The sequence below is a fragment of the Thermobia domestica genome, chromosome 16 (assembly GCF_964235325.1).
Source record: "Thermobia domestica chromosome 16, izTheDome1.hap1.1, whole genome shotgun sequence".
Taxonomy (NCBI): domain Eukaryota; kingdom Metazoa; phylum Arthropoda; class Insecta; order Zygentoma; family Lepismatidae; genus Thermobia; species Thermobia domestica.
This window is the reverse complement of record NC_137469.1, coordinates 185,505,070-185,527,634: the sequence shown is the minus strand read 5'-3', so window position 1 is coordinate 185,527,634 and position 22,565 is coordinate 185,505,070. Positions and strand designations below refer to the sequence as shown.

General features: G+C 35.5%; 1 long non-coding RNA gene across 1 annotated transcript; it reads left to right on the top strand.

Moving 5' to 3' along the window:
• The first annotated feature begins 14,756 nt into the window (after positions 1-14,756).
• Positions 14,757-21,110, top strand: LOC145672851 (uncharacterized). Its single transcript, XR_014128687.1, has 2 exons — positions 14,757-15,115; positions 20,603-21,110. It is a non-coding gene; the product is annotated as an uncharacterized LOC145672851 (long non-coding RNA).
• The last annotated feature ends 1,455 nt before the right edge of the window (positions 21,111-22,565 follow it).

Here is a 22,565-nt window from a genome sequence, read left to right as displayed (position 1 = left end):
CATCGTTCTTCTGTGGGGAGTGTCACTTGGCATACTGCAGCATTGGGGTATTTCAGTTTGAATGCTATTATTAAAGTCTGATCGTGTTAAGTAACTTAAGTCAATTTCTGTTCATTTTATGAAGAAAAAAATAACATGTAGTGAGAGGTACCTCAATGTCTTGATAATTGTAATTTCGTTAGCATTAGAAAACTCAGATATGAATATCGTCTTAATTCTCGACTAGAAATATTTTACTGTATCTGTTCAACAGAGCCGTAGCTAGAGATTTCTGCGCCCGGGGTGAAGTAGAATTCAGCGCCCCTACACTCACTTTAGCAATCATTATATATATATATATATATATATATATATATATATATATATATATATAAGAAAAGCAGCTTTTGTTGTTACGCTGAATTTTTATTAATCTTCTTGGAAAGACCATTACAACAACCAAAAACGATCATTATGTATCCTTTTTCAAATAAGAGCTGTTTTCGAGAGTCTTATTTTGGACTTTTTGTTAAACTTGACAAAACTACCTTTGGTTGTATACAAATTCGCTAGGAGAACAGTTATGGAAAGTTACTACTATTTACAACATTTCATACTATTGATAAGAAATGAAATTTTAATACATTAAAAACTATGTGCTTTTAAATTGTTCCAAATGGGTGACAGTATTAATTTCCAGTAATAATTGTAAACTTTTTAATTTTATTCTGTATGTGACCACATCAATAGTATGTTAATTTCGATCTCTTAACGGTAAAAAATATTTTGTGAAATGTAATGGAAATTCAGAAGGATCCTTCTTTGTGAATTTCTAAATATTGATCGATGGAGGTGAAGAATATGTTCAATGTTTGTACTTAAAATCCAAAATATACTTTGGCGACTACATATGTCTGAAATTATAGTAATTACTTAATTTCTTAATGAATGAAAGTTCCGAATTTAAGGTACTTATTATTAATTAACATATGAAAATACACTAACACGTATCATACATATATGAAGAATGTGTGTACTTATGTTTTGTATGTATGTAGATAGATAAAAACATCACACAACTAGACACGCATACACAAAATAATATGGTGCCGATATAAAAAGTTGATGAAAAATGACCTCAATAAATTCTTCGAAATTGGAAGCATTTGATATATCAATGGAATTTTAAAATAAATGATTGGTAGTGATTAGTGTGTGTAAAAAAGTCGAACTTCGTCGGGCTAAGTTCTGATCCCTTAAGCCCTTATTCTACAACTGCTTGAAGTTCGAAAATGTTATTGTTTCCCTCGTTTACTTTTATTTTTAATATTCCCGCGCAAACAGCAGCTTGAATGTGTCTCTTCACTCTTCTCACTTTCATACCTTCATTCTCAACGTCGCACAGTGGGGCCAAACCAGGCAATTCTTAGCAAAAACTCGAAGAATGAAGTAAAAGATTGACTTGATATAATTTGCTATAATGAAACCTTAATAGTGTACAGGAAAAGAAGTGATAGCTATTTACAATGAATTCATGGGACGTGTAAATTTGGTTATCCACCGAAGCAGGAAAGATGCTGCTTAGTGACAGAAGATAGGAAATTGACTTTGAATGTGACTATTCCTACATTGTGTGTAGATATTCCGTGACTGGTAAACATGGTGACACGACCGACATGTATGTATCGTTTTGTATATTTAGAATGTTGAGGTAATGTGTAATCAATAATCATATTTGGAATGATGTTAATATCAGTATCATATCCCTATGGTAATCCCCTACTTAATATGATATTTGGAAAATGCTGTGGTACTGAAAGCATATAAACTGTAGTCAAACGATAGAATGGCATTTTAGTAGAAAATATGGCATAATAATGTTATGTCTGTGATTTTTTAATATATCGTAGCGGAAACATTGTTCTTACTGTATGCAAAGTGAAAACCTGCACATATTTGCACTTTTGGGAAATATAGCGCATGAAAATGTTTGAGGAAAACCGCATTTTGGATGCAATGCTGCTTTTGAATTGAGGTGGGATGAATGTGAGAGCAAGTGTTAGATTATTAGACGTGTGATCCCCATGCACGCAGTGACAAAGTTGAATATAGATCGATTCTGGGAATTTTGCCGCCAAACCTACTTGGTGCTTCGCCCCCTAGGACCCATCTTGTTACCAACATCCAATCATAGTTCTCTGGCATTCGCCAACAGAACTAAATTCTAGTCAAACATGTGTGATTAATAGTGGCGATATTTTGAAACGTCAATGTTTGCCAAACAATCTATGGACCATAAGGTAGAACCATATTTAAAATGGTGTTGATCAATTCAGTATTGCGTTTTTTTGTGATGCGATGCGTGCACAGAAGAGACATTGGAATCAACTGTAATGAGCCTCCGCTCGCTCCAGCTCAGTGTGTTCCAATCAAGCCCTGAAATCAGCCCACGTAATGCACGATGCAATATATGAAACAAGCTGAACAGGTTACTGATGCTTGTAAATCATAATATGTTTAATACATCTGATAATATATCGAGAACTTGTAATGAGATAATTTTTATGTATTGAAGCCTCCTTGCATCTTCATTGTCATAACGAATCCTCCACAACTTGGAAATAATTTTGAGAAGCAAGAACTTTTCTCCAATTTTATTACTCTTCAGTTGTAAAAAGAATAAGTACACTTTTTCCTTTCACGCGTAAGAATGTAAGTCAATCATAAGTTGCCAAATCAAAGCATATTGCCCACGCGTTTGTTTATGCCAATCATATAATCTGTTATATTATTTAGGCGCGAATATAAGGAATATTTCCTTTTATGATGTAACACTCTATGTTTTTGATAAAATAATGTCGAAATAACATTATTGTAGCCACTGCACACACCAAACTAATTGGTTTTCTTTCAATTTTCTGCTTCATATTGCGAATTCTTATTTTTGCCAAGAATTCAGTGCCTTGGCTCCACTGTGCGTCGTGATTAATCGGATTGGATAGGAAAAAAAATGAAATGAAATCTTTGATTTTTACGCCCCACGCTTATGCCGGTTAGGCTAAAGGAGACGGTGATGATGAGTAACGAATGAAATGGTGGAATGAAGAAAGTGGGAGGAAACGGGAGAACCCCGAGAAAACACACGCACGCGGTGTTTGTCCACCACAAAGTTCACTTGGCGGGGCTGTGATCGAATCCGGGACCCCAAGTACCAGAGGTGAACGCTCTACCACTGAGCCCCCCGGGGTAGAAAAACGTTTTGAACTAAGCAAACTCATCACTGTCAAAACGCCGAACACGACTTTGCTCGTTTCTGAATTTGAAAATGCTCCTGCGTACACTATAAGTCATTACTCGGCACCTTGTATACCACATGTCATTAAGAAATCATCTATAACTCTTTAAGTAATAAGTAAAAACTTGTTGTGACTTATTTAAACTTTTGGATTGCGAGCGAAGCGAGCAAGAAAATTTTTAAGAAATCTACGTATTTCATTGATAACCGACAGCAATATTGATCTAATAGGGCGCCAATACTTTCTGGGGGCGACTCGTCTTTTATTTATGTCCAACACAACTTTTTCTTTCTCCTTGCTCGTTCGGCACCCCCTTGTTGTCAGCGCCCGGGGCGGGCGCCCCGCTGCCCCCCCCTTAGCTACGGCTCTGCTGTACAATGCCTCGAAGCAGAATGTTTGTTAGGTATTCGTAGTGTTATTTCAAATTTTCCAGCAGTGTTCATTAATTGCAAATCTTCTGTTTGTTGTATGCAGATGGATTGACTTCCATTTATTACATTTCCAAACCGTGCCGAGAGTTATTGAAAGGTTTTGTGCGTCCGTTAATCTGTTAATCTGTTAACGGATATCACAGCATAAACTAAGGGATATCGATTTTTTTTTTGGGGGGGGGCAATCAATTTAGAGTCCCGAGAATGGGTTCCATCGCCTCCGTTAACTCCTATTCCAACCGAAAGTAGTTCAAATTAGTACTAACCAGTTTTAACGTTTCTCACTATGAAAAGAATACGGTAACAGATAGCGAGAAGCGATTTTTTTTCTTTTTGCAAACGATTCAGCATCCCAAAGTAACGAACACGACTACCCTGAACACTCTACCAAAACAAATTTAATATTACATATGGTTTCAATACTTATTTGTACAATCCGCGGCAAAAAACCTGCAACATGAGAATGTAAGTTTATTGTGATAGTACGCCTAACAGCACAGTGAATCAACATAACGTCTAAGTGGCACGAATCACGCCAGGATAAACCTCGGCGTCCTCCCGTGAACACTTATTTTGGAACAAAAGACTTCGTCATTTCACAATAAACTTACATAATTATGTTGCAGGTTTTTTGACGCTGATTGTACAAAGTAAAATCGGTAAGAGATATCTAGATCCGGTATCTGCAATTGTCCCAAGAACAGGTTTGTCTTCTTCTTTAACTCTCTATTCAAGCCGGAAGAGGTTCAAATTTAATATTACATATGTACCGTATTATGCAAAAATGAACTAAGCGCCAAACTTTGAAAATTCACGTAAATGCGACGATTGGTTCCTGATACGCATTAGAATGTTTTGCACAATCGAAAAGAGAGGAAAACCAACACCTTTCTTTTTTTTTTTTAAAAAAAAAAAAAACATAATTTCACTTTTGATTACGGCTACATTTATTTTGGACATCAACCTTTATACGTAATTTTCTTAAAAGTATGAAAGTGGCGCTCAGTTCGTTTTCGCATGACACGGTACATATGGTTTCAATACTTATTTGTACAGAATAAAATCGATAAGAGATATCTAGATCCGGTATCTGCAATTGTCCCAAGAACAGGTTTATCTTCTTCATTAACTCTCTATTCAAGCCGGGAGATGTTCAAATTAGCCATTTCCGGTTTCAATACTTATCGCCATAGAAACGAACGGTAACAGATTGTTTTCTGCAATCGATTTAGTGTCTCAAGACAACATATTGTCACAGCCCGCAACACTGTAGCGAAACCGAAAGTAGTTGAAATTTATTTTTTTGCGGTTTCAATACTCATTCTTATGGAGCAAGAACAGTAAGAGATATTTTCTATTGAGATACAGTTTTCTGAAATTTATTCAGCGTCCCAACAATAGATTCGTCTTCTCTAACCTCTATTCAAACTGAAAGTGGTTCAAATTAGCTATTTCTGATTTCAACTCATCGTCATAGAACAAAAATCGTGATAGATAGCGACAAACGGTTTTGTACTAACTATTCAGAGTCTCGAAAGAATATAGTATTATAATCGGCAACACTGTAGTAGAACTGAAAATTCTTAAAACTTACTACAACTTCAGGTTTTAGTACTCATTTTTATGGAGCAAAAACGTAAAAAAATATCGGAATGTAGATTTGCAACTGATTCAGTTTTCGACGAATAGGTTCCAGGTTCTCCACGAACTCCTTATTCAGATCAAATGACGTTCAAATTAAGGATGTGCTGTTTCAACATTTATCGCCATCGGGCAAAAATGGTAAAATATAGCGACAAGCAGTTTTCTCCAATCGATTCACTGTATAAAGGGAATACACTATCATAACCCACAAAATTACCAAAACCACTAAGATGGAAATTTACTAGTACTTTTAGTTTCAATACTAATTTTCATTTAGCAGAAAACAGTAAGAGATATCGAGATGCGTTTTTTTGCAATTGATACAGTTACTCAAGGGTAGGTTCTATCTGATTCTTTTACACTATATTGAATCCGGAACTGGTTAAAATTAACCACTTCCGGTTTCAACATTTATCGCCATAGAACAAACATGGTAATATATAGAGAGTAGAGGTTTTCTGTAGTGGATTCTGGGTGTCAAAAGTACATACCATCACAACTAAGAACACTCTCTAATATTACAATTCTATTATTGATTTATTATTATTAACAATTATTCCAACCTCATCATTTCATAGGTTCAACTTGTTTTACATCAGTTATTGTGACATAAAAGAAACTGTGACTTCTGGGAAAACATATTTACACATTGTAAGAAGTGTAACTTCCAATTATTAGCCGTAAACTTAATTGTATGTGACTGTAAACAAAAGCAAGTGTGGAACAGAAAACTTCTCCACACAAAGGAGATTTGAACTAGCGTACGAAATAGTCGAGCGCTTTAGGTGTGTAGTATATTAATCATGTATTCGTGTTTTCAAATCCTGGAGAAGGTCAAGATTTTTTTCTTCTTTGCTCTTAACCTTACTCGGAGACTAAAACCATTTCTTTGAATAACCATATATCAACTCTTTTTCTTTTCAAATTCGATTAGGAAACAGTATTATAACAATTGTAATTGTAAAATGCCATAGCTGAAAGCAGAATATCTTTATTATTTTATTATTATACTATAGAGGACAAAAGACCAAGGTTCGATTTTCGGTACGAGCTTATATAATTTGAATCCCACCTTGCCTATACGTCCATGTCTCATATAGGAACGCAAAATTATAATTAATCAACTATTATCCTCCGAGTCGAACACGAAATTATTACGCAATATTTTCTGGAAAAATAAAATAACTAGTTCGTTTTTCGTTATACATTTGAAATGGCAAAATCACTTTTTTATACACGAACGAAAAATACTTACGTTGTTCCTATTATAACTACTGTGTATACTACCGATTTCCGAAAGGCAGCTACTTAAGACGCAACTTTAATTTCCATACGTATGAACACTAGCATTGTGGTTGCAGCTCTAACCAGCACTAATGTACACTAACAATGAACACTCTTATCCTTTACCGCAAATCTTATTTATAAAAGTGTCGATTTTCGTTTGATGTTAAGTTAGACTCTCAATGACCTTCCATATGTAGAAGATGTAACGTTGACCAGCATTGATGTAACACTAATGATTGATAGTCTTTCCATTTTCGGCAAAACATATTTGTAAAAATTGGCGATTTTGGCTTCCAAGTCAGAACTGACAATTAAATTTGCCAATAAACCTCTATATGTAGGAGCACTAATGTTGTGCTTGTAGCACAAGCCAGCACTAATATAGTACCAACAATTGACATCATATTTGCTTTTCGCACAACTTATTTATAAAAACGGCGATTTTGGCTTATCGTAAAACTAGAATTATATATTTATTTGCTAGTTACTTTCCGTACGTAGAAGCACCAACATTGTGTTTGTAGCACTAACCACAAGCCTCTCACACGTCCCGTAAAAATCGGGACAGTTCCGATTTTGGGCTCCAATGACCCGCGTCCCCGTCAGGAAAGACAAATGTCCCGTAATTTAATTCCATCTCATTTCTGGTATCAAAATCAGCTTATTTGAAAAGTGAAAACTCAAAAATCCTGCAATTGGCTGGGAATCCTGTAATTAGTGAATGAACAATAAGCTGTAACATATAACAGCTTCGAGCAAGTTATCAGACCATCCTCTCAGATTTGATAGCAAGCAAGCCAATAGAGCAAGCCAATAGAGCAAGCCAATGTGTCCCTAAAAATCTGTCAGGTTTAACTAACCAGCACTAACGATTAACATCCTTTCCTTTTCCTGTAAAACTTGTTTGTAAAAGTGCGATTTTGGCTTGATGTTTCAGTATAATAACAAATGCACTATTGTTTCAAATAAATGCTTCAGAATAATAATAACTACAGCTTAACGTGATTTACTTTAAGCGAGAAAGTGTGGTGGCCCGTACCTTGTATTCTTGTAAAATTTACGTTACATCCAATAAATTCCATGTAAGCAGTACCTATATCAACAATGCGATATGTCTGATGTCATTTCAGTAGCATCATTTCAGGTTTTGCTTAGAAGTGGGAAGATTGATTAAAATGCTTATCCCTTCTCCATGAAGCGCCACATAATGGCATTGTATCACTTGTGAACAACGAAATTAGTTAACAATTTTGCCATCTGCAAAAATATTTGAAATCCATTTTGAAACAGCATTCTCAGCTTGGTGGGTTTGGTATGGGCACTCTTCCTACTTTTAATGGCCGTTTCTTGATGTTTGTACTTCGACCCCCCTTCCCCCAGTAAGTTACTTCTTGCAAGTGGTGGATGCCGGAAATTGACAATTTTCACCTTATAATCTCTGTGGGATTATTAATTGCTGAATGAAGACCTGGAATAAACTCTTGGCCGACTACTGCGAGTTCTTTGCTCAGTATCTTTAACATTTCTTGTTTCATTTTTCCAGTAGAAATAGGCTAAACATTCTTGTAGTACATTGTTGCCTTGAACTGGTGCCTTCCTGTCGGAGTTTGCGGACATGAGTTTGAGAGGCGCCTGAGTATAGAAGCACGTTGTTGTTGTATGATCATTGAAAGCAATTGGGAGGAAGCCATTCTTGCCAAACCTGTCAAATTTCACACTGAAATAACAATATATTTAATTGGATTTATGCAGAAGCTTTCTTCAACACCAATTAAATAAATATTTATTGGTAAAATTTGCATAAGTGAGAGAACCTTGAGGGATACCCATACGTTACTGCTATATACATATAGGAAACAGAGCCGCAACATGTTTTCCGATTGTCTGAAGACCACTCACACCATTCACAGAACGTAGTGACCAATCCAGTTTCTGGCTCCCGTCTACCCCCGCCCCTTTATCCTTTCCGAGGCTCCTACTGCTGGGGATTCCCCACTCACAAAAACAGTCCTTCTTCAGCTGGGCTGCTGCTCTTTTTATCTTATTTCACTCATATATCTTTCAAATTACACTCACTTCTTCCCTGCTACAAATAACAATGATCAGAATCCCTCTACATCTGGTGTACGAGATGCTCCACGCATTTTGATTAAATTAAAAGAAAACATGTCTGGCTGAGGTTGAAAAGCTACTTCAATTAAAAGGATTTTAACTTCAGTTTTAAAAGCACATGTAGGCCTATACGAGTATACTATTGATTAAAAGTATATATATATATATATATATATATATATATATATATATATATATATATATATATATATATATATATATAGAGAGAGAGAGAGAGAGAGAGAGAGAGACCTCAATGAGGTTTTAGTTTTTAAATTACATTTAGCAAATTTATCTCCATTTCCGTTCGTAATAGCAGTTGATTTGCAATTGGGCTCGAATCCCATGCGACCACCCGAAGGTAAAGGGAAGTAACTGCATTTGGCGTCATTTTCGTGTTTTTCTACTACGTGCATTATTTTAAGTTTGTGCATGTCCTGGTTATGTTATTTTTGCCCTTTTATGTCTATCAAAAAGGTAATTTTTAAAAACAAAGTCCTTAACAGTAACGTTAATGATTAAAAAAATACTTTTTTTTTTTTTTTTTTTTTGCTGTTTTTCTCAAAACAAGCAAAATGTAGATATTTCCCGTTGCCTTTGGGCGGCCGCATGGCCGAACGTACTGATTGAGAATCTCTATTTCAAAATACAATTTTAGATGCTTAATAATAAATATAATTACTTTAGATCAGAGGTTCTCAACCTAATTCCTATTACGTTCCCCATTTTATCACATCCTCTTGTCAGCGATCCCCTTATAATCTCTAGTTTGCAATATGCTTGTGTGGGATTTTTAATGTACTTATTGCAGAGATCTCACGATATCCATCTATTTCTATAATAGTAGAATCCATTTCTTGTACATAGTGGATACAGTAACTTCCCTAAAAGCGAGTGGATTAAAACCAAATTTGGTCAGTTCATTCATATTACAAATATCTAATCCGATCCGTCATACTGTTTCAAAATGGAGGCCGTTTGGAAATTTTAAAACTTCATAACTCCTTTAATTTTGGATCATATGATAAAAAATAAAGCGATTTCTGTTTTTAAAAACTTGGATAGTTGTTTAAAAAAGTTATTGAGTATTTTAATTTTCGAGAGGCCTCCACTTTGACTTACCTCATATTGTTGTGAATTTGGTACATTTTTGTGTACGTGTTCTGTATCACCAAAAACTGTTAAAAGCAACTAGTTTACATTTAAAGTTTAGGAAAAAAATAAAACCCCCACACCAAAAATATGCGTTCATTGTGGACAGCTTTCTGGAAAAAAGACTATTCGCTCATACATATACGTGTACAATTCTGCAAAGAAAAACAAAGGAACCTAAACAAAAGCAATCTCCTTTATTGCCCACAAAATAATTTGTCCATTGTTGATTTATCAACATATGTAACACAGCTATTGGAGATTAGTGTTTTCAATTTAATTGTATTTCAATATTCAAGGTTTTGTTCCATTTGTACTTTTCTGATATTTCAATATGCAGTTCTGATTAGTTTCATATAGTAAATCTCTCATTTAAATTGACTTTTTAACAACTCTGCGGCTATTGAAAATGTTTAGTAGATGTGTTTTTTGTTGTTCTTAACCAATAAAGTTCTGTGATCACAGAACCATTAGCCTTATTTCTCGTATTGCAATAATTATTACACGCATACTGAACATACGGTGGAAAGAGATATTAACAGATCAATCTGGATTCTGGAAACGAAAAGGCCATTGGGTTGATGAGAATTATATCAGTACTAGTTCTTGATGTAAAAGAATAGTTGTATTTGTGCTACATCGACTGCCAGAAACTTTCGACCGAGTCAATTGGGCGAAACTTCTGAAAATACTTAAAGAAATCGGAGTCAGCTGGAGAGATTGACGACTCATTCAAAACCCTGTACATAGGACAACGAGTGAAGTTGCGCTTGAATGAAGGAGAAACCAATAGTGTGGAGATTGGAAGAGGAGTCAGACTAGGATGTAGTTTGTCGCCCCAATTATTCAACATTTACAGTGAATGTTTAATGAAAGAAGCATTAATGGGAATTGGAGATTTCAGGATTGGAGGGCGGGTCATTAACAAGACCAGATATGCAGATGATAGAACTATTGATGAGCGCAAGAGTCTTGGTCTTGCAGTTTTTGCAAGAGTCTTGCATGCAAGACCAAGACCATGCCTGCAACACTAACAGCAAGACCAAGACCAAGACGAAGACTCTTACGCGAGAGTCTTGCAGAAGTGCCGATAGTACTTGATTTTTTTTAATAAACTGCATAAAGGAAGGGGAAGAAATCATTACATCTTTCACTTAAATTTCCTGGCTTCAGTAAAAATGCCGCTGGAGTGAATGTACTCCCACTAGTTTATGCAATCCAGGTGAGTCGATCTGCCCCTGTAGCATATAGCTATAATATGTCGTTTTCTGAATCGGTTGTTCACATGTTCTGTAGTTATTACTCGTTTTCAAGCCACACAGGTGTCTTATCTGTTTGGGAAATCATATGAAGAATACTTGTGTCCATAAGGAGCAAATAAGTAAAAAGTAAACTAAAAACATGTTATGGACGTTTTGGCTCAGTGGTAGAGCGTTCATCTCCGGTGCATGGCATCCCTGGTTTGATCCCAGCTTGAGCCATGTGAGCTTTTTAGTGGACAAATATCGTGTGCATGGGTTTTCTCGGGGTCTTCCGTTTCCTCTTACTTTCTTCATTCCATCAGTTCATTCATTTCTCATTATTACCGTCTCTCTTAGCCTCGGTGCATAATCGTTGGACGTTAAAAACTAGATATTCATTTCAAAACACAACTGTTAGCGATGTTCTTCCAAAACTAAAGAGAAAATGTAGTATTGAACATCGGTTATTCCATACACCATAGGTGCCGATTTTATACAGTTATTTGAAATAACTTGGAGTTTGATGGGTTATTTTATATTTCTAATATATAGATCAGAAGTATTTATATAAATTGAGTTTACACAAAAGACATAGAGAGTTGAGTCGTTTTCAGTTTTCACTCAAATTATTCTAAAATATTAAGAAGTTTGATTATACTAATTTTCTCTCTCTTTTTTTTGGTCAATGTTGCTAAACATGTCATCATCATCATCATAGCTATTCTGCCATTATTGGCAGGTCACTTGCTGCAACTGAGAAGCTTCGAGGTACGGTGGTCCTCAGCTAGTCTCTTCGTCTTGACGTAACATTTTTCTGTTTTAATACCTTCCTTCAACTACAGTCTCCTTCGCTCCCTCCCTCTTTCCTTCCACTATACCCTGTAGCACGTCCCCCACAATACAGTTCCTCCTCAGCCAATATCCCAACCAGTTCCTCTTCCTCGTCTTAATTACATCTAAAATTCTTCTTTTCTCCCCTACTGCTACTATTTCTAACACCTTCTCATTCGTTTTCCGTTCAACCCAGCTAATTATCTCCTTTTTTATCCATGCCCATGTTTCGAAAGCTTCCAAACTGTTTTCGTCGCTTTTGCGTAATGTCCATGTTTCTGCCCCATAGAATACATATTAGAATAAGTAAAATAAAATCTCAATATTTGATTGGAAATTTGTTCAATACAAAGATTAGCTAATCGCGCTTGAAAAGAAAAAAATTTGACGCCTTTAGAGTGTAAAAATAATTTTGATATTTCAGTAATCTGTGCCGTCTTGATTTTCTTTCATGCGTCTCAAGAGTAGCCTCCCCACTTTGGGAACCAGCGGAGTATTAGATCTGTTAAAAATATAAAAAGGATATGAAACGTTGTAATTTATCTTATAAGTAGTGAAGTATGGACACCCATTGAAAAAAATAAATATCATCGCCCATGTTGAATTGAGTTGATTTTGAGTTTAACGTGCCTTTCAGCAGTGAGGTTATATGAGACGGGACCTACTGATTAAGGTGGAATCCGAACCATATGACATTGTCCATGCTGTACACTATCATCATACTTACACGAAGGTAAACTATATTACATTTAGGAATATACATTGTATTTCCGTTGCTGTTGGTGCATTGTAGAATGTATTCTCTCTTATATCCAGAGTAAAATTTACCTATGAAAAGCATAAGATTTCTTAAAAGCAAGACTTGCAAGACCCTTGCAAGCAAGATCAAGACTGCGTGTGCAAAACCAAGACCAAGACCAAGTGTTCTAGTACAAGACCAAGACCAAGACTGGATGTGCAAGACCAAAACCAAGACCAAGACAACCCGGGTCTTGGTCTTGGTCTTGCGTTTGCTCATCACTACCCACACAGCAAGGAATATTTCCTCAATCAAAAGAAAATATTTTCCTTGGTTTTCAAAAGGTTTTCCTTCTCTGAAGATTTCCATGCTGGTTTCCCCAATGTATTCCGAATATTTCCCAAAAATATTTTCCCAAAAATGTTTGTAAAACATTTTAGAAATTACCTGGAGTACATTTTGAGAATGCTTGCCGGAAAGTAAAACCAGGAAAATATTCACAAAATATATTAGAAATATTGTTTTGGATCTAATTTAATATGTTTTCACTGTTGAGAAGGGAAATATTTTCGAAATGATACTAAAAATGTTTTCCATATATGATACGGAAAGCAATCAAACGAAATATATTCCACATATTTAAAAAATGTTTTCTAATTCGTTATTTGTAATATTTTCTATTTTTACGAGAAAACGTATTAAATATATATTTTTAAAAACATTTAGAATATTTTAAAAATAAATTATTTCGTAATATAAGAAATATTTTTCAGAAATGTTTTAAAAAGGTTTACTTAATTTTTACAAAAGTATTTTGGTAATCTTCTCCTATAACTTAAATTAAGTATTTTCGTATGATATTTTAGTATTATTTCCAGAATATTTTATGGAATTTTGAATATAAAACTTTAAAACAGTTAAAAGAAAACATTAAAAATGAATAGAAAATGTTTTCCATTGTGTTTTGGAAGATATTTTGTGTCTTTAGTGAACAACATTTTCTGATATAGGTCTATTATAGAAACATTTTTACATGTTTTCAGAATATACTCTTCCGTTACTGGAGAAAACATATTCCTTGTTATATCTGAGAAGTATCCCAACTATATGCCGGAACTATTTTTTAAAATGTGTTTGGAGAACATTTAATTAACTACGGGAAGCATTGGCGTTAAATAAGCTTTCCGGGCTTAATCCTCCCCCGAAATTGTTTTACTATATTAAAGTAAATGAAATATCCTGCACAATTTTTACATTTTCAGGAATAAAGTTAGCAAAGATTCCCTCCACAAAACAAAATCGTAAATATGCCACTGAACAGGATGTGCATGTTTAGAACGTTAGTAGGAAAATAATGTATGGAAAATTTTCACAAATTGTAATAGAAATATTGTGTTGAATGTAATGTAATATGTTTTCAATGTTGAGAGCAGGGGTAAAAGTGGATCTGAAAAGGTTGGGGGACGGTAGGTAGCGGATGACGTCACGTCGTTCACCCTGCCTATCTTTGCCCATTGTAATTTTTTTTAGGAACTGGGTAGACGCCGTATATATTTTCTCGAGGTGGGGGTGGCGTCCCCCCGTACTTTTACCCCTAGTTGAGAGAGAAAATGTTTTCTAAGTAACACAAAAAATGTTTTACATACATGATAAAGGAAACAGAATAGGCCTATAAACAGAATAAAATGTTTTCCAACATGTCATTTACATTCTTTTCTATTGTTACAAGAAAACATATGAAATATAATTTTTAAAATATTTCGAATATTTTAAAAATAAATTCGTTCGTAAGATAAGAAATATTTTTAAAACTCCTATTAATTTTGTATGGAAATGTGTTTGTTATCTTGTCCTGTAACTTAAATGAAATATTTTCATGTAATATTTTAGAATTATTTGCAGAACATTTTATCGAATGTTGAATAATTTCTCTCACGAGAGTATCGTAGTAGCATTATTACCAATCATTATACTAATTATAGCAGCACCAAAGAAATATATTTGTTAAAAATTTGAAATTTATGATATCCAGTGTGTGAGATTGCTAATTAGCATCGCTACATCAACCGTCATTTGTTTATCAAAGGTACCAGCATTCCTTGCGCGCTATGTTGAATTCACAAGTCAAGACAAGAAGGAATATTTAAAAAATAAATAAATAAAATAAAATAAATCTCACTATATTCAGTCATGTTGAAGAAGATATCTTTATATAGAAAAAGGGTTATAGTTAAGGAGCCAGGAATTATTCATTGAATATCTACCTACTTAAAAAGTTGGTAATATACCCAATTTTAATTAGTTAATGAGTGATTTGAAATTAAAGAAGACTTTTCCGAAGTCGGAGGCACACCTCAACTCTGTTAATAGTGAAGAAGAAAGAAAGAAAGACAAGAAAAGTCGGTAAGTATAACGATTACATAAAATAATTTAGTTTTATTGTCTTTATAAGTGATTGAGTGTCTGTATAGTATACATGAAGCTGCATCAGTTCCCGAATAAGCAGGACGCTCATACTTTTAGGGATTATTCATTGAGTATGTACGAACTTACAAAGGGGGTAACAAAGCGACTTTTATTTACTTATCGACTGATACGAAAATAAAAAAAGAACGTACCTGTACTTTATATCTGCATGTGTAGTGCCCTTGTACTTTATCTATGACTATGTGTGTGTGGAGGGGGGGATTTAAGGCATATCGCATGTCTTGTGCACATGGGTACTTCTTATATTGCACTACGTAGAAAATTTATGGTATTTCATGTAGAAATGGTAATAGAACACAAGAAACGCAGATCAGGGTGTTCTCATGTATACTATGTATTATCGAGAAATTTATGTTTACAAATTAATAAAGGTATGGGATGCTAGATTTCTATTTTTCATCTCTATACATAAAATACCGTGAAGGTTTACTTTTGGCTCACCAGTCGAAATAATTGCTGAAAAATAGATTCTTTTAATAATTTTCTTTTTATTATCATAGTGATTCTAACGATTCATACTAGTTCATAATGAATCGGAATCGCATGTTATAAAGATTTAAGATGTAAATCTTGCGGTAAGGAAGCTTTAGTATAAGTAGTAGTAGTAGCTTTAGTAGCGGTAGTAGTAATAGTAGCAGTAGTAGTAGTAGTTAGTAGCAATAGTAGTAGTAGTGGTGGTAGTTAGTAGCAATAGTAGTAGGAACGGGTTAGAAGCCCCGCAGGGGTTGGTTTGGTTCTGTTCTCGATATAAGTAGTAGTAGTACTGACTCTTCCAGTTCCGGTGACAAAGAACTGGGGGGAGCGGGCTATACACAAGCCTTATTGTCTCCTAAAGATTTGCGCTAGGCGATTTGAAATACGTCACATGGAATAGATAAAATTCCAAAGGAGCGTCAGAAGTAATTGTCGAAAAAGTAGTAGTTATTCTTTTATGATTTGCGTATATATATACGTTGCCGGATGTATGACGTAAAAACTACAGTGCAAAAAATATAAATCAGCCTGTACTACGTGTAGGGATGTAGAACACAGGTTCCTCTTCCCATTTATCTGTAATAAAGACAGAAATCAACGTGCCCTGCGGGGCTCTAACCCGCCTTCACTTGCTAACGCTCGCTCGGCAATACTATGTGAATTAAATATTTTACTTTGATACAGAAAAGAAACATCTATTAACCTATATGGGGGACCTGTGTTCTAGAAGCTTCCAGCACCAATACTGTCTGAGTCAGAGCATTGCGAAGTTGGAGGTCAGCAGGAGCGAGGGGATGCTTCCAAAGGGAAAATATGCGGGCAAGTCTTTACTTTAGTCAAGGCAGTGACAATGACCAATTGATCTGAACCGGTTTCTGCAGTTACAGTTCCCAAGAAGGAAAGAGAAAACAACGTGCCCTGCGGGACTCTAACCCGCCTTCACTCGCTAATGCTCACCTCTGGTGCTTGGGGTCCCGGGTTCGATCCCAGCCCCCGCCAAGTGAACTTTGTGGTGAACAAACACCGTGTGCGTGGGTTTTCTCGGGGTTCTCCCGTTTCCTCCCACTTTCTTCATTTCACCATTACATTCATTTCTCATAATCATCGTCTCCTTTAGCCTAACCGGCATAATCGTGGGACGTAAAACTAAAAGATTTCATTTCATTTCATTTTTCGCTAATGCTCATTCGGCAATACTATGTACTGACATAATATCACTGCCTTGTTCAAAGTAAAGAGTTTAAAAAGATGCGTACATTACCATTTTTATGACAGGTTATAATGATTCTGCGTGCAGTTTTACTTCTGGTGTGCCACTCGAAAGCAGTGTTTCTTTCAAAAGTAATGTTCCGGGGGCATTGCTCGTGCTATTCTAGTTATTATTATAAACGTATTATTTTGGTCTGCTCCGGGGAGCCACTGCCCTCCCAAAGACAAGTCTGGCAGAAGCACTGCTCGAAATACTTAGTGAAATATAATTCTTTCGCTACTTTCCTTCTTGTTGTCTATTTAATGATTTTCGCCAAGCGACGTATAAATTTTTCACTTATAAATTCAAGGCGACCGTCAGAATTAATTGTCGAAAAATTACAATTCTTTTACGATTTGCGTATTTATACTGATTCCTGATGTGTGGATAAGAAGCCCAAAAAATACAAACCAATCTGTGTTACGGGGCTACTAAAAAGCACGAATGCCATCTAACCGAGTCAGGGAGGGTGAAGGCGGGGGGGGGGCCGAGGGGATGCTTCCGAAGGGAGTAGGCACGTACATTTCTATTTTGGTGACGGGATAATTGCGCGTATATTACCATTTTAATGACGTATTTACGACTTTTTTTTTCACGGGAGAAGGGCTTGGCTAACTTTGTTCTCCAAGATAATTCATTTACTTTAATATAGTAAGTACAATTTCAAGGGGCTTAAGCCCGGAAGCCCCCCTTAAATACACCAGTGGGTTATAATAATTCTTGGGTTCTCTCGAGCAGACGTTTACGCCGAGAACAAAATTTATAGATAAAATATGATGTGAAATATTTTTCGTGAAGGAATGAGAGTGTTAATGTAAGTTATTTCTATCATTGCACAGCTTATTGAAATGGATTTTGAATGCAAATAGGGTAGAAGTAAGCGGCGGGAATTTCCGGTTCATACGTCAGTTGTGAACATCTGCGATGGCCGTAATGTAAACTTTTTTTTTTTTTTTTTTTAAAGAATTGTGTAATAAAGAGAGAAGGATTATAAAGTTTCTACAGTCATGGTATGGTGAAGCGCGTAAAATCAACTGCGCAAAGTGTGGAAAAGATTTATTGAAGAAGAAAAATTCAGAACAGAGGCAATAGCCCTACATACACTATTTTCTGTCGTAAAGGTAAGAAAGAAAGGCGGTGTAACACTCGTGTATTAGCTGTGAAAGGTATTTTTTTTTTTTTAGGATCGAAATTAAGTGTTTTTGAAGATAAGAATAATTACAAATATTGTAAATGTTTTTGCACCATCCTCGTTTATGCGTGCCCCCCTGCTGTGCTTCTGCCCTGACTCAGATAGCATGCGTGCTTTTTTACTGGCCACCTAACAGAAGTTGTTTCGCTTTTTCTTTTAGAGCTCCTCATTTAGTACATAGGGGGGCGCGGTTGCTCAGTGATAGAGCGTTCACCTCCGGTGCTTGGGGTCCCTGGTTCGATCCCAGCTCGTGCCGTGTGGACTTTCTCGTGGGTTTTCTCGGGGTTCTCCCGTTTCCTCCCACTTTCTTCATTTTTCATTATCACCGTCTCCTTTAGCCTAACCAACATGATCGTGGGATATTAAACTTAAGGATTTCTTTTCGTTTAGTGCATGTTCTGCAAAAAGAAACCGGAAGATGCAAGAAATGCGTCAAAATTTGGTAAAACAGTCTGCTTGAGTATTACCTAATTCTGCCTGCAGGTTTACTATTGGCGTGCCGCTCGAAATAATTGTTGAAAAATTATAATTCTTTCGCTAATTTTCTTATTTTCTCTTAAATGGTTTGCGGCAGGCGACATGTAAATATTTCACCTGGCATATATAAAATTAAAGGGGGCCATCAGACTAGATTTGCCGAAAGATTACAATTATTCTTTTGCGATTTGCGTATATATATATATATATATATATATATATATATATATATATATATATATATATATATATGTGTGTGTGTGTGTGTGTGTGTGTGTGTATTGTATTGTGTTCAGGGTTTGCCCAATTGGGCCCAGCCCGGAAAAACCCACCTAGGTTTTTGAGCTTTTCGTTGGTATATTATTGGTGCAATTAAGGTGATCAAGTGATTGGAAGTGGTTCTTATTAGATTTTGGACTTTCCTTGGGCGAATTAGTTGCTTTCGCGCTAAGATATACAACATTCAACGTAAGACCCGAGGGCGCGGTGGCTCAGTTGTAGAGCGTTCACCTCCAGTGCTTGGGGTCCCTGGTTCGATCCCAGCTCGCGCCATGTGGACTTTGTGGTGGCAAATACCGTGCTCGTGGGTTTTCTCGGGGTTCTCCCGTTTCCTCCCACTTTCTTCATTCCACCATTTCACTCATTTCTCATTATCACCATCTCCTTTAGCCTAACCGCATAACCGTGGGACGTTAAACTTAAAGATTCCATTTTTTTCAACGTAAGACCTTTATAAAGTTGTGAATGCACTGAATGCATTAAAAAAGCCGTACCTTAGATTCAGAGTGGAAAGAATCAAAGAAGTTGTCATTTGAAGAGGGATACACTATGTTTAAATTCTTGTAAAAAAAAAAAAAAAAAAAAACCTTTCTGGCGCCCTTTTTATTTTTTCTTCGCTTTAAATACATACTATTGTGCCATGAATCCTTCTCAGAATCATCTTCCTGTAAACTTTATTTCCCAAAAGCATGTACTACAAGCGCTGTTATAACATTCAAAACACTTTGAAAATCCTTATTTTAGCAAAATGCGCAATTTTCCCATCTTCAAGTGACACGTTCCATTTAAGTGTCCGTGGAAGAGAGAGTTGAACATGTATAGAGTATATTTGAAGGGTAAGGGGAAAATAGAAGGAATGTCACAAAATTGTTTTTTTGAGAAAACGGTGTTTTAATATTGAAAACCTCGTAAAAAGGCATAGGCTTAATCAAATCTTTTGCCTGTTTTTACATAGATATTTTTACATCTACGGATGCATATATATATATACAGGCAAATAGTACCAAAAGTCACCATCTCATAGGACAAAGTACCCAATAAAGCACACACATGGACATTCCTTGTTTTTTCCCCTTACCTTTCATTTCATCCTTTTACTGAATTGTTCTGTCATGTTGGTAGTTTTCTTGAGCATTTCATGATTCATTCCTATATTCGCGATTTTTTGTATTCTTTGCAATGCAACGTATCAAAATTATTCATTTGTATAAGGCAAAATAATATGTATGACCTGCTCCGTGGGGAAAGAAATCAAGCAAGGTAGCGGTCATCAAGGCCTTAGTAACCACCTCGGCATTCACCTGGTACGACTGAGGGAAAAAGGATGATCGGGTCCAGATTTGAGATCAGAGCATTCGGAATGAGACGCTAGTTCTTCATCAACTCAAATGCTGCCACATGTTTTCAATTTTTTTTTTTTTTTTAATAGGTTTAATATTTATAAGATGCTATACTTTTTAAAAAAAATGTGTGACCGCTTCAACATGTTACAACGTCCGTAAGTAAGCTACAGTCTGAGGTATGTCACTTTCAGCTGAAGCTGTTGTCTTCCTTGCCGTTTACATTTTCTTCAGGATGTTACTTTTGTAACACAATATTGTCTTCACAAGCTGCTGTAGGTCCTACACAAACATTTTAAATATTTTTGTAAGTTTAAGATGTAATAATTGATCTTTAATCATTCCCTGCTGTTATTATGTTATTAAACGCTGCCTATTATTTTTATTTTCAGAAACTGTGTAACACAAGAGAAACGTAACTAACGATGAGATCGCGTAGATTATTGGGATTTGGCTTCAACATGTCATACAGAGACGAACAAGAAGATCAGTTAAGAATTCAGCTGCAGTTCCACAGAACTTTAACTGACAATTCGCAGCGTCGAATTTATAGTTAGTTGTGGTAATCAAAAGTGACATTATAAAGAAGCAAATACGTTTTCTGGTTATTCAACAATGTGATATTTCTTGAAAGTTGCAAAAAGTGACATTTCGTGAAAAGATCTATTCCCCATGCGCCGTAGATTTGTAGAACATATTTTCAGCAACATATTTTACATAAATATTGTTGTTGATTTTTTTTTAATTAGTGTCAGTGACATAATTTTCTAGAACAAGTGTTGAAGATTGTTCTTAATGTGATATTTGAGAAGATTGTTCTTAATGTATAGAAACAAATAATACGAGCAGCATGAAGATGCTGCTGAAGAGTATTTAAATAAATAATGCCAGAATAGTGTACATTTATATTTTTATTTAACTACTAACCGATATAAACTTATATAGATGTATATTTATTATAGTGTATAGTGTAAATTATAACTACATAATGTTAGCTTGCTCTCATAATTTTAAGCTGCTTTTATTATTATTATTATTATTATTATTATTATTATTATTATTATTATTATTATTATTATTAACTCAAAATCTTATTTACACACAGAATGCTTCAGGGTGTTCCACTGCTACTACTGGTATGTGGCCACGCCGTCTATGTACGTTGGGGTGTCTTATGTGATGTTGCGAGGTTCAGACTGCAAATTAGAGCCTTCACAATCATCGCGTGCCAATTTACAAAGCGGCTATATTGGATTTATTATTTTTAAGATAGGAAAAGGATTGCCAACAATTGTTTCTTGAAATGGATGTCTAAACTTCAATCCTTTTCGTATTAAAAAAAAAAAAAATCCAATACAGCCGCTTTCAAAACTGGCAGGCGACGATTGTGAACACACTGATGTGCAGTTTGAATGTCGTAAGTCACATAAGACACCCCAACATATATGCACGGCGTGTCCACATACCAGTAGTACCAGTGAAACACCCAGAAACATTTTGTGTGTAAATAAGAGTTTGAGTTTAAAAAAAATGCTTAAAATTATGAGAGCAAGTTAACATTACGTAGTTATAATTTACACTGTTTATTATTATTATTATTATTATTATTATTATTATTATTATTATTAGTAGTAGTAGTAGTAGTAGTAGTAGTAGTAGTAGTAGTAGTAGTGGTATTTTATTTTTATTTTGTTTTTAGTTATTTATCTATTTATTTATTTTTTTGATCTGAGTCTGTGGGCCGCAATGGTTCCTCGTCATGAAGACAGAGTGAGGCAAAGACGTCTAAGCAGGTAAAATTGTACAGAAGAATCTTATGTTTTCTTCCAGCTGCTATGTCACAGCCTGGCCGCCTTGTTTTCAACCTACTATTTGTTCCCAGCAAGAAGCCGTTATACCGTATATGCAGAGTGACGCAAAAGTCCGGAGCCCATAGGCCAACTCGGTTACTATTGCAGGTATGGAAACACGGTAAGATATGTAAGGACTCTTTTAAATTCCAGCAACACTTTTGTTTTTGTACTAGTGTACCGCTCAATAAAGAAAATGCGTTACCATACATCATGTCGGGCTACACGAATGAAAGAATGTGTGGTTTGAAATTAGCTACACCGAGAAGAATTGAAAGGAGACACAGTGAAGGATAAACATGCAAATGCAACATCCATGCCAGAGGCGTAGCAACCACGGTGTTGAGGGGGGGGGGAGCAGATACGAAGGACGCGAAATTGGGTCTTGCACTATATTTTTCATTGTGTCTTTCCGTTCCCTTTGGTCCAAATAATTTCAAACTTTCTTTCTTTCATTCGTTGTTGTCCAACAGTGGCAGCGTTGTACTTTTCGTTACTATTGGGC